Raw genomic sequence first — 8,958 nt, forward strand, 5'->3', positions numbered from 1 at the left:
TCCAGTTTGCAAGTTGAACAGGAAAAAACTTCTCCCCACATCTTTACAATAAAAGAAACAATCCAGTCAATCTTTTATCCTCGCTTCTCCCCCAGCTTCCAAAATCCACCAGCCAGCTCTGGGATTGTAGGGCAGTGCTCAGCAGCTGATGTCACCTACCCAAAATAGCTCAACTCAAATTAAGAGAGCACAGAACGCTTTGAGCTGAAAAAGGCAGTCCATGTATAGCAGCGAGGGCTCTCCAGTGAAACCACGACAAACTGTACCTTTATTTACATTAAAAGGTGCCCCAGTGGTGCTCAGGTGATGCTTATTGGCACTGCTGGAGCTTTTTGAGCAGCAGAGCCCTCCCCAAGGCCGAGGAGGTAAAGAGGTTATTCCTGTAGTGCTGTACCATCTGCTTTGATGTGGGTTTGCACTGGCACTGAGAGCAGAGTTAAAAGTGTTGAACATTTCATAAATGTAACCAATGATGGGCTGCAGTGTCCTGGAGTTGGAGTATCCATGACAACTCTCCAGCGTGCCAAGGGACTTTTAGTCAAATCCTGGGAAAGCCACTAAAAGCCTGCTTTTGTAAGATGCAGCAGGATCTGAGGGGATTTTTCTCTCAGCCCCCTGAGACTTCACTGCCTCCAGATATAGTGGGAGACAACACCCACAGCTCTGGGGTTCCTCAGTCTCAGCTGCCCCCAAGAGTAGTTACAGCTTAAAGAAGATCTACCTTGAAAATTGTTCCCAGAAAGAAGCCCAAATAACCCACTTGGTTTCAAAAACAAACAAACAAAGCCAAAAAAACCCAAACCCAAACCCACTTTGATCTGTTTCCGTTGTAACTAAAGAGTTCAACCAGAACAGAGCCCCAGGGGACATAAAAACTTCGATTATCCCCCGGCACATCCCACCTACGCCCACCCATCCACACACCCCCAGTGCCTTTAGAAACCCTTATTGTCCCAGGCAATGTGAGCCGAGGGGAGTGGCAGAGCTGCTGGTTTTCACTCATCCTCTCCCTGAAGGATTCCTCTTCATTCTGTCTCATTAGAGGATGAGACAGAGGCACATTTAGAGGCACATTTGAAAGCACTTCCCTTGCAAACGCTGGGTGACACAACCACAGGTCAGATCACAACTCCACAACTTTGATCCATTAATCCATTACTAATTCTGTTTTCCAGAGTGATCTCACAGCACAAGCCTCTGCCCCAGCCAACTCCAGCTGTTGTTGCTGCTCCTTCCTCTCGAAGAATGAACAGAAGTGGCCTCTTCCCCTCCTATTTCCCGAGAGGGAAGATGAAAGTGGAGCACACACAGCCCGATTCTCTTTCTGTGATTAACTGATTTGACCACATACATTATTCATGAGTGTTTCACTTTCTAATTGTAAAAAAACAACCCTTCTGGGGTTTGGGATTATCAGCTGTCTTGGGGGCTGTCTTGCTGTTCAAGATTCCCAGTTTCCAAGCCCCTAACTCATCACTGAAGTTCTGAATCCAACACCTACAAGTGCTGGTGAAGCCTGTGGGTGGAACCAAGTACTCATATCCCTAAATTCAGACATTGCTCAGGTGCTCTGAGACTGGGGCAGGCTATTCAGTGCATTAGAAATGCAGGTTTTCAAGGGTGTTTTTAAAAGGTGCCACTGGCCCAGCCCTCACTTGCACACAAGAGGCCACCCAGCTCTGAAGAGGGGACAGTTGGGAGAGTGTCCAAAGGGCAGGGACTGATCTCCAGATGATTTATAGCCTCTTTTATGTTTATTTTGGCAGTGAAGTTATCAGATTTGCAGTGTCCATGGCCAATACAAAATCCAACCCAAATCCATCCAACAAAGAAGTTTCCCAAAAGCTCCACAGTTGCCATTATTTGCAGTCCTGATGTTCTGCAGTTCAGCAACAGCTTTTGACAACAACAGAAATGCATTAGAGAATCTGGTTCACAGCTAGACAGCACAGAAAAAAACCTGTATTCTTACCAGACATAATTTAATTAGCAGTTATATAAAGAGCTCTCAATATTTTGGACAAAATACTGCAAAAAAATAATTTGATAGGCTTTTCCCTGACTAAAAACCAAACTATAGGCTTGGGAATGTTTGAAAAGTTCTCTTTATTGAGAAAGAAGCTTTCCATACTTCTCAAGTTACAGATTCATAAAAAAGCAAACAAAAATTAATGAAAAACAGAAGCAAAAGTACTTTTAAAAACATTAATTCCTTCTGTGAAGTTGAAGATTATCTTGGAACAGTTTTTAACTAATAAGCTCTTAGAGCCCAAATGATATTTTTAAATAAACCTCCTAATTTGAAATTGTTACGACTTCAGGGAATTTTCTAACTGGGATCCAGGTGTTTTTAAACTGAAGTAAAGAGGCAAGGAAAACGATTGCAGAAATTAATTAATGGAATTAAACAGAGTCAATTGATTGCTTTCATGTTCAAAGTAATGCAAGGTCTGTATTCAACAAACGGGAAAGTAAATCAGAAAATTTCCTTTATGTACACTCCTTAAATCTGTACCTAATTGATTTCAGGCATTTTGCATCTTTATTAGCTTACAGTTAACAACATGTTAATATAAATAAAAGACATGACTCCAGTAATGGCTTCACTAGAAGTCAAATACAATGAGAGCACTGTGATTCTTTGTTGCTGACAATATTGAATTTATACTAAATCCTGGAGACAGTTCTATAGATCTACTGGGATGTGCTCCTGCCGAGGATTTTGGACAACTGAGAATCATTATAACATAAAGACATACCACACAGACATGAGTTTCTCCATTTCGTTTTGTGTTGCCTGATTGCACGGAATTAACTCGGAGGAAGTGGCTGAAGGAGGGAAGAGCAGAGATGTGGCTCTCCAGGAGCCTGGCTGGCTGGAGACCTTCCCCACCCAGGAGTGGAGAAGCCCGAAGAGAAGTCACACACTGCCAGGTAACTGTTGCAATCCTCCTGGTTTGCAGGTTGAGGTGGTTTGAGTGGCTTTAGAAAGGTGTTTTCCATTAAGTGTGCTGAGCAGTCAGCAAGTGGTTGTCAGTCCTACCCTGAGCCCCGCGAGCACGGGGTTCCTCCTACAATGTGGTTTGGGGGCTTCTCACACACCTCTGACAGCCACAGCACTGTGAGCAACCGGGACAGTTCTAACACACACTCACAGCTAACACACAATTCCAAATCCATTTTATGTCACAAAAGCACATTTTTTTAATTCAAGATGAAATCAGAAGCTGTACTTTTCCCGAAATCTCAGGATTGGCAGTTTCCAGCTGTTCCCTTCCACGGGTTCTAAACTGCTCAACTCTCTTGTTCCCATTTGCACACCCACCTGATGCCTCAACTTCAAAACAGCAAAGCCATGTTATCAGTGCTGCATCCTGCCAGGAATGGCTAAGTCACTCCTCATCTCTTGCCTCCCCACAAAGGGTTGCCTGCTGGAGGTGTCACTCCTTGTCCCCTTGGTTCAGTTTTAAGATGTGCCACTGGCCATGTGTCCCTCTGAGGTGCTGCACACACAGCCTGAAACATCTCACTGTCAGGAACCTGCCTCCCCCTTGCATTTATTTCATACCTCTCTGTTTCACTTTGCTTCTGTCTTGAGTATTGTTCTTCAAATATTTATAGTGGATTATATTCCATCTCTCCCTCCATCACTCTCTGCACCTTCTAGTGATTTTCCTTATTAATCAAATCCTCCAAGCTCCTGGTAATTTCCTACCTGCCCTTCTCTGACCATCTTCTCAATTACAATAACTTGAAGTGATCAGAATGTAATTTATTTTGAGTGAACTTCTGTAAATACTTTCTAGAGGAGCACAGCCAAGTGGAGCAAGTTGTGTTCAGGTCTGACACTCAGACACCTCCCACCAGGCACTAGAGGTTTGCACACGATTTACCAACCAGCCACAGGGAAGCTTCTCTGGACAGAAGGTGATGGGGGTGGTTGTCTGATGAGCTCAACAACACAACCAGCTGACCCCTGCAGTTTGTGTTTGAACCCCATTACTCCCCTCTGGGTAACAAACACCCAGTGCAGGGTTTGCTTTGGCTGTCAGGTGACATCAGCTGCACGTGCAGGAGCTCCTGGAGACTTCAGGCATCAAGAGAAGAGAAAGGGTGAGTCAACAGGAAAGAAGTGAATTATAGGATCACAGAATATCCTGTGTTGGAAGGGACCCACAAAGATAGTGTGTCCAGCTCAGGCCCTGCACAGGCCCAGCCCCAGGAGTCACCCCCTGTGCCCCAGAGGATCAGCCAAACCCTCCCTGAGCTCTGGCAGCCTTGGGGCTGTGCCCACTGCCCTGGGGAGCCTGGGCAGTGCCCAACCAGCCTCTGGGGGAAGAACCTTTGGCTGAGATCCAACCTGAGCCTGCCCTGACACAGCTCCAGCTGCTTCCTAGAGTCCTGCCACTGGTCAGAAGAGTGAAGAGATGGGTACCTGCCCCTCTGCTGCCACTCAGGAGGATGTTGCAGACCCCAATGAGGTCTCCCCTCAGTCTCCTCTTCTCCAGCTGAACACACCAAGTGCCCTCAGTGTCCTCACACACCTTCAAATCAAGGCCCTTCCCCATCCTCGTGGCCTCCTTTGGACACTCTCCAATGGCTCAATCCCTTCCCTACATTGTGACCCCCCAAACTGCCCCAATGTTGAGGTGAGGCCGCCCCAGGGCAGAGCAGAGCGGGACAATCCCCTCCCTGGTGCCCCCAGGACAGGGTTGGCCCTCCTGGCTGCCAGGGCACTGCTGACTCAGGGCCAACTGGCACCACCAGGACCCCAGGTGGGTCCAGTCCCTCATTCCCAGTCCATAACACAGCCAGGGCTGCCCCAACCAGGTACAGAATCCCCCCCTTGCCCTTGTTAAACTCACACACTTGGTGATGGCTCATCTCTCTGGTTTGTTGAGGTCTCTCTGCAGGGCCTCTCTGCCCTCCAGGGAATCAACAGCTCTTCCCAATTCAGTGTTATCAGCAAACTCAGCATTCCTTCCAGTCCTGTGTCCAGGTCCTGGAAGTCATCCTGCCTATTCTGTCCCCTGCAGCTCCTCTGCAGATGGAAGGGGGCCTGGGGTTAAATAATAACAATTATATAACATAATTAAATATAAAATATATTACATATTTTATAATTATATAATTATATGTAATAATTATCTACTAATAACCAATGGAATCCTGTTCCTTTCTCTCTCAGAGTGGATTTGTGTCCCTGGGCTCACAGACTCCTCACATTCCATCTGCACTCCAGCTTTCAGCACCTTGTTTACACTTGCAGTGGCTCCAGCCAGGATGTGTTTCAAAGGCAATAAGCTGGAATTCTGCATGCACAATAAAATCCAAATGCACTCACAGATCATGAACAAGAACAAATGAATGAGACACTGTCAGTAAGGAAAACAAAAATCCAGCCGATAATGGAAGGGGGAAACAGCAGCAAAGTCAAACTAAGGGAACTTTATGAATGTTTTTATGTTCAAACTAATGCAAAGCCTAAATTCAACGACTTCATAGGCAAATCTAATTTCATATATGTACATTTCTTTGTTTCATTGAAGCATCTTACTTCAAGAAATAAATTCCTTTTAAAGAGTATTACTGTAAAAAAAGTTTTCCTCAAGTTTGTAGTATTTTTGGTAGATGCCTCTTATTCTCAGTAAGACCAATCATGCTTAGAAGAAGATTAGAACAGATAAGAGCCCTGTGTACGAGCTCTCAGATGGGCCCAGACCAGGCTGCCCTGCTGTACCCTCAAAGCCAATGGCTTTGCTTTGGCTTTTCACTGCCTAAATCAGTTCTCTGATTTCTCCCCTCTGTTTTCTCCTCAGTGTCCCTGCACACGTTTGGTTCTCTTGCACTGTGCACAGGACACGTGAAAAGCATCTTGTGGCACTAGGAAAGTATCTCCTCTATGCAGAAGTTCACCAAGTTCTCCTCTTGACCCACAGATCCTGGAGCTATTTCAATTGCCAGTTCTCATGAGCTGAAATTCTGCATTCTTCTTCATGTACTTTTCTTAAGCTGTTTTAAAAAAATTGCATGTCACATGCACCAAGCACTCTCCCTTTCACATACCCATCCCACGACCTCTGGAATGCAGCTTTCTCCAGAACAGATGGGAAGAGCCTGCCAGATTTCTTTTACCATATGAATTCATTCAAAATGTTCTTGCTAAATGATAAAGAAAACAGTTTGACACTTGGAAAGTAAAGGTAAGTGAGAGATGGTGGCAAAAAGCAGGAGTGTGAAAAATCACATTCAGCAATGTCCTCAGGGGTTTGGAAAGCAAATTTGGCAACAAGAGCAACATTGGAAGGACTATCATCACTCAATAGCTGACTGCAATAAATGTTGGTTTCTGCTACTCTGAACCAGCTGGGTTTATCCTTGTCAGGAATATCAGGCCCAGGGTGAGTTCCAGAGGGGTAATGATTCAAACCAGGGATCTCAGGAGCCCATGCCATCTCTAAGTGTCATACAGAAAGGGTTGTTCTGCAGATGTGTAGTTAACATGAGATATTAGTTTTCCAACAAAACACCACTGTTAAAACTTCCCTGGTTCTTTCTCCTGAAGTAAATAGGGAGTTCTGCTTTCAGTGCAACAGAATGTTCTCCTCTAAAGTCCATCTTCTCCCCTCCCTTCAGAAACAAATAGCTCAGCTCTCAGTGTGTCTCCTTCCATCATGATTTCGATTCCTCCTTTCCAGAGATAGGAGGGTCAATTCCTCCCAGGTATTGTACCGAGATCTCCTGACCAGGGGCCTCCTACAGCAGGGACTTGGCCTTGCCCTCCTTGTAATTGCCTTACAATATTGCCAAGCATAAACCCAACCTGGAAACCCCATTTGCACTGAAACTGCCCCCCATGTCCCCGCCCCAGCCTCTCCCAGGTTCATGGTTTGGGCATCGCCTCCAATTTGACCCTCCAGAAAGCAACCCCTTGCAGTGCTTCCTGAGCCACATCCCAGAACATCACCATGGAGACAGACCAGGGAGGTTAAACTCTGGTCAAGCCACCAACCATCTCCATTACTGCAATTCCCATTTCCCAACCTTGCCTAAGGTTCCTGCACCCTTTCACAAAGCTGCTACAAGGTCAGTCTTGTAGACACGTGGCAGGAGTGTCCACTCCCGTGGGAGATTTAACTGAAACAAGCACAAAGAGGAATAAATTCCAGGAACAGAGATGATGTTTTACCAACCTGCAACAAACCAACCACCTGGAAAACAGGGTGTAGAAGAAAAGGAAAAATTCAGTGCAACCTTCCAAATTCCAAGTTTTTCCTCCCCAAAGTATTGTGGTATTTTGATCTCAACTGTTGTTTTGGATGAACAAATATTTTATTATTGTTATGGTTATTTTGCAATGTTTTCAGTATGGAAAAGTGTTTTCTCTTCCAATTCCTTTTTAAAGCCAAGAAATGCCACCCTTCTGTTTGCTGCATTTTTAGTGTTATTTTTTTTAAGTGTGGAAGAAGTAACAGCAAAGCAAGCAGTAACCAAGACACTTCTAAAATAAACACAGACCTACCACGAAGTACCAACAGTCACAAACACCGTGTCCTCTGCAACATTATTTCCACCTTCACAAAATCTACCAGGCTTCATTTATTATTGTAGTTTCTTTTCCTCCTGGAAGAACCAAGTTTATACACAGTGAGTTGCCTAAAGTCAAAGAAACAGAAATGGGAAAAAGAAGGATGGCCAGGAGAAGTGAGATCAGCAGCTTTGAGTATTAAAAGGGCAAGAAATATGAAAGCAGAGAAAAAATTGATAGTGCTGACACTCTTTTCCAGATTAAGCATATCTGGTACATCTGACTCTTGTTGTCAACTAGAATAAGAAGATATAAAAGGAAAGCAGATGTGACACACATTTGTGTTACTGCACATACCGAGGGTGAGGTTTTATCTGCCTCCTGGGTGAAGACAGAAAACCCACTTCTTCAGATTACTGGGAGGATTTGGAGTTGCCTAAATCCGCTGATAATATCAGAACCTGTTTGGGGGACTCAGAAATGCTTTACTTACAGGTGAGTAATTGGATCCAGGAGACAAGAGGAGCTAATCAGCCTGCAGTCCTTGGAACATGAGCTCAGGTATTGAAATCCCTTGTTTTTAACTGGCTTCTGACTGTCACATTCTATTGCTTCAAAAACAACCAGCCCACGCTTCAGACACACAGGAGGAGCTACAAGGGCTCCCTTACAGATCTCCTGAGTAAATTTAGGACCTAGAAGAGGAATTCAACTTATAACAACGGATTTAGGAGGCTAAAAAAAATTAATAAAATAAAGCCACCCTAGATTTTTCCACTCCACACCCTTGCAAAGCAATAACCCTACCGAGACAATCATTTCCAGGCTGCCTGGCTTTCCCAAGGCACTCGGTACAGCTGCAAGAAAGCAAAAGGCTTGTTGTACAAAACCTGTCTTCCTCACTTTTTGGCCAGTCCAAAATAAATAAGGAAACTGGTGAAAAGCTGCAGAGCTGATGTGCTGCCTTGTGTTCCCTGTCACTGCACGGAGTGAGAAGAGCAGGAATGGCACCTGCTGTAAACACACCAGCTCTCCAATGGTCTGTGATCCGGGGAACAGGCTGAGGTTCCAGCAACACCAGCTCAGTGCCAAACCCACATCCCAGTCAGGAGTTGCCTCTCCCCAGCCTGGCAAAGCCCCTGGCACCAGTGTTTCCCCAGACTGCCAGCCCAGCCCTCCAGTTCAAGCTCTAAGTCAGCTATTAGGTGACGACGGGCTAATGGGGAAAATTTATACCAATTTCTTTCTAAGTGCTTTTAGATTCACAGAGACGTAAAAGGTAAGAAATTACTATCACTAGAAGAGATGGATGATCTTTGAATTGCACTGCTTTCTGCCTCAGTCTGTGTCCTTATAAAACTTCCCATATGCTAAAAGAAAGTCTTGGCATTCCTGAGCTCAGAGAAGGCACAGTTTGCCTGCTCAGATGT

At 45.0% G+C, this 8,958-nt stretch overlaps 1 long non-coding RNA gene across 1 annotated transcript in view; it reads right to left on the reverse strand.

Moving 5' to 3' along the window:
- Window positions 1-2,131: 2,131 nt before the first annotated feature.
- The window catches only part of LOC108501790, a 35,556-nt gene continuing 28,729 nt past the window's right edge, over window positions 2,132-8,958 (reverse strand). Inside the window, exons 3-5 of the long non-coding RNA XR_001876283.1 lie at window positions 7,523-8,223; window positions 4,866-5,041; window positions 2,132-4,087 (exon numbers count right to left, since the gene is read on the reverse strand). This is a non-coding gene — a long non-coding RNA (uncharacterized LOC108501790). The remainder of the gene's footprint in view (window positions 4,088-4,865; window positions 5,042-7,522; window positions 8,224-8,958) is intronic.

The sequence above is a fragment of the Lepidothrix coronata genome, unplaced genomic scaffold (assembly GCF_001604755.1).
Source record: "Lepidothrix coronata isolate B3197 unplaced genomic scaffold, Lepidothrix_coronata-1.0 Scaffold108, whole genome shotgun sequence".
Taxonomy (NCBI): domain Eukaryota; kingdom Metazoa; phylum Chordata; class Aves; order Passeriformes; family Pipridae; genus Lepidothrix; species Lepidothrix coronata.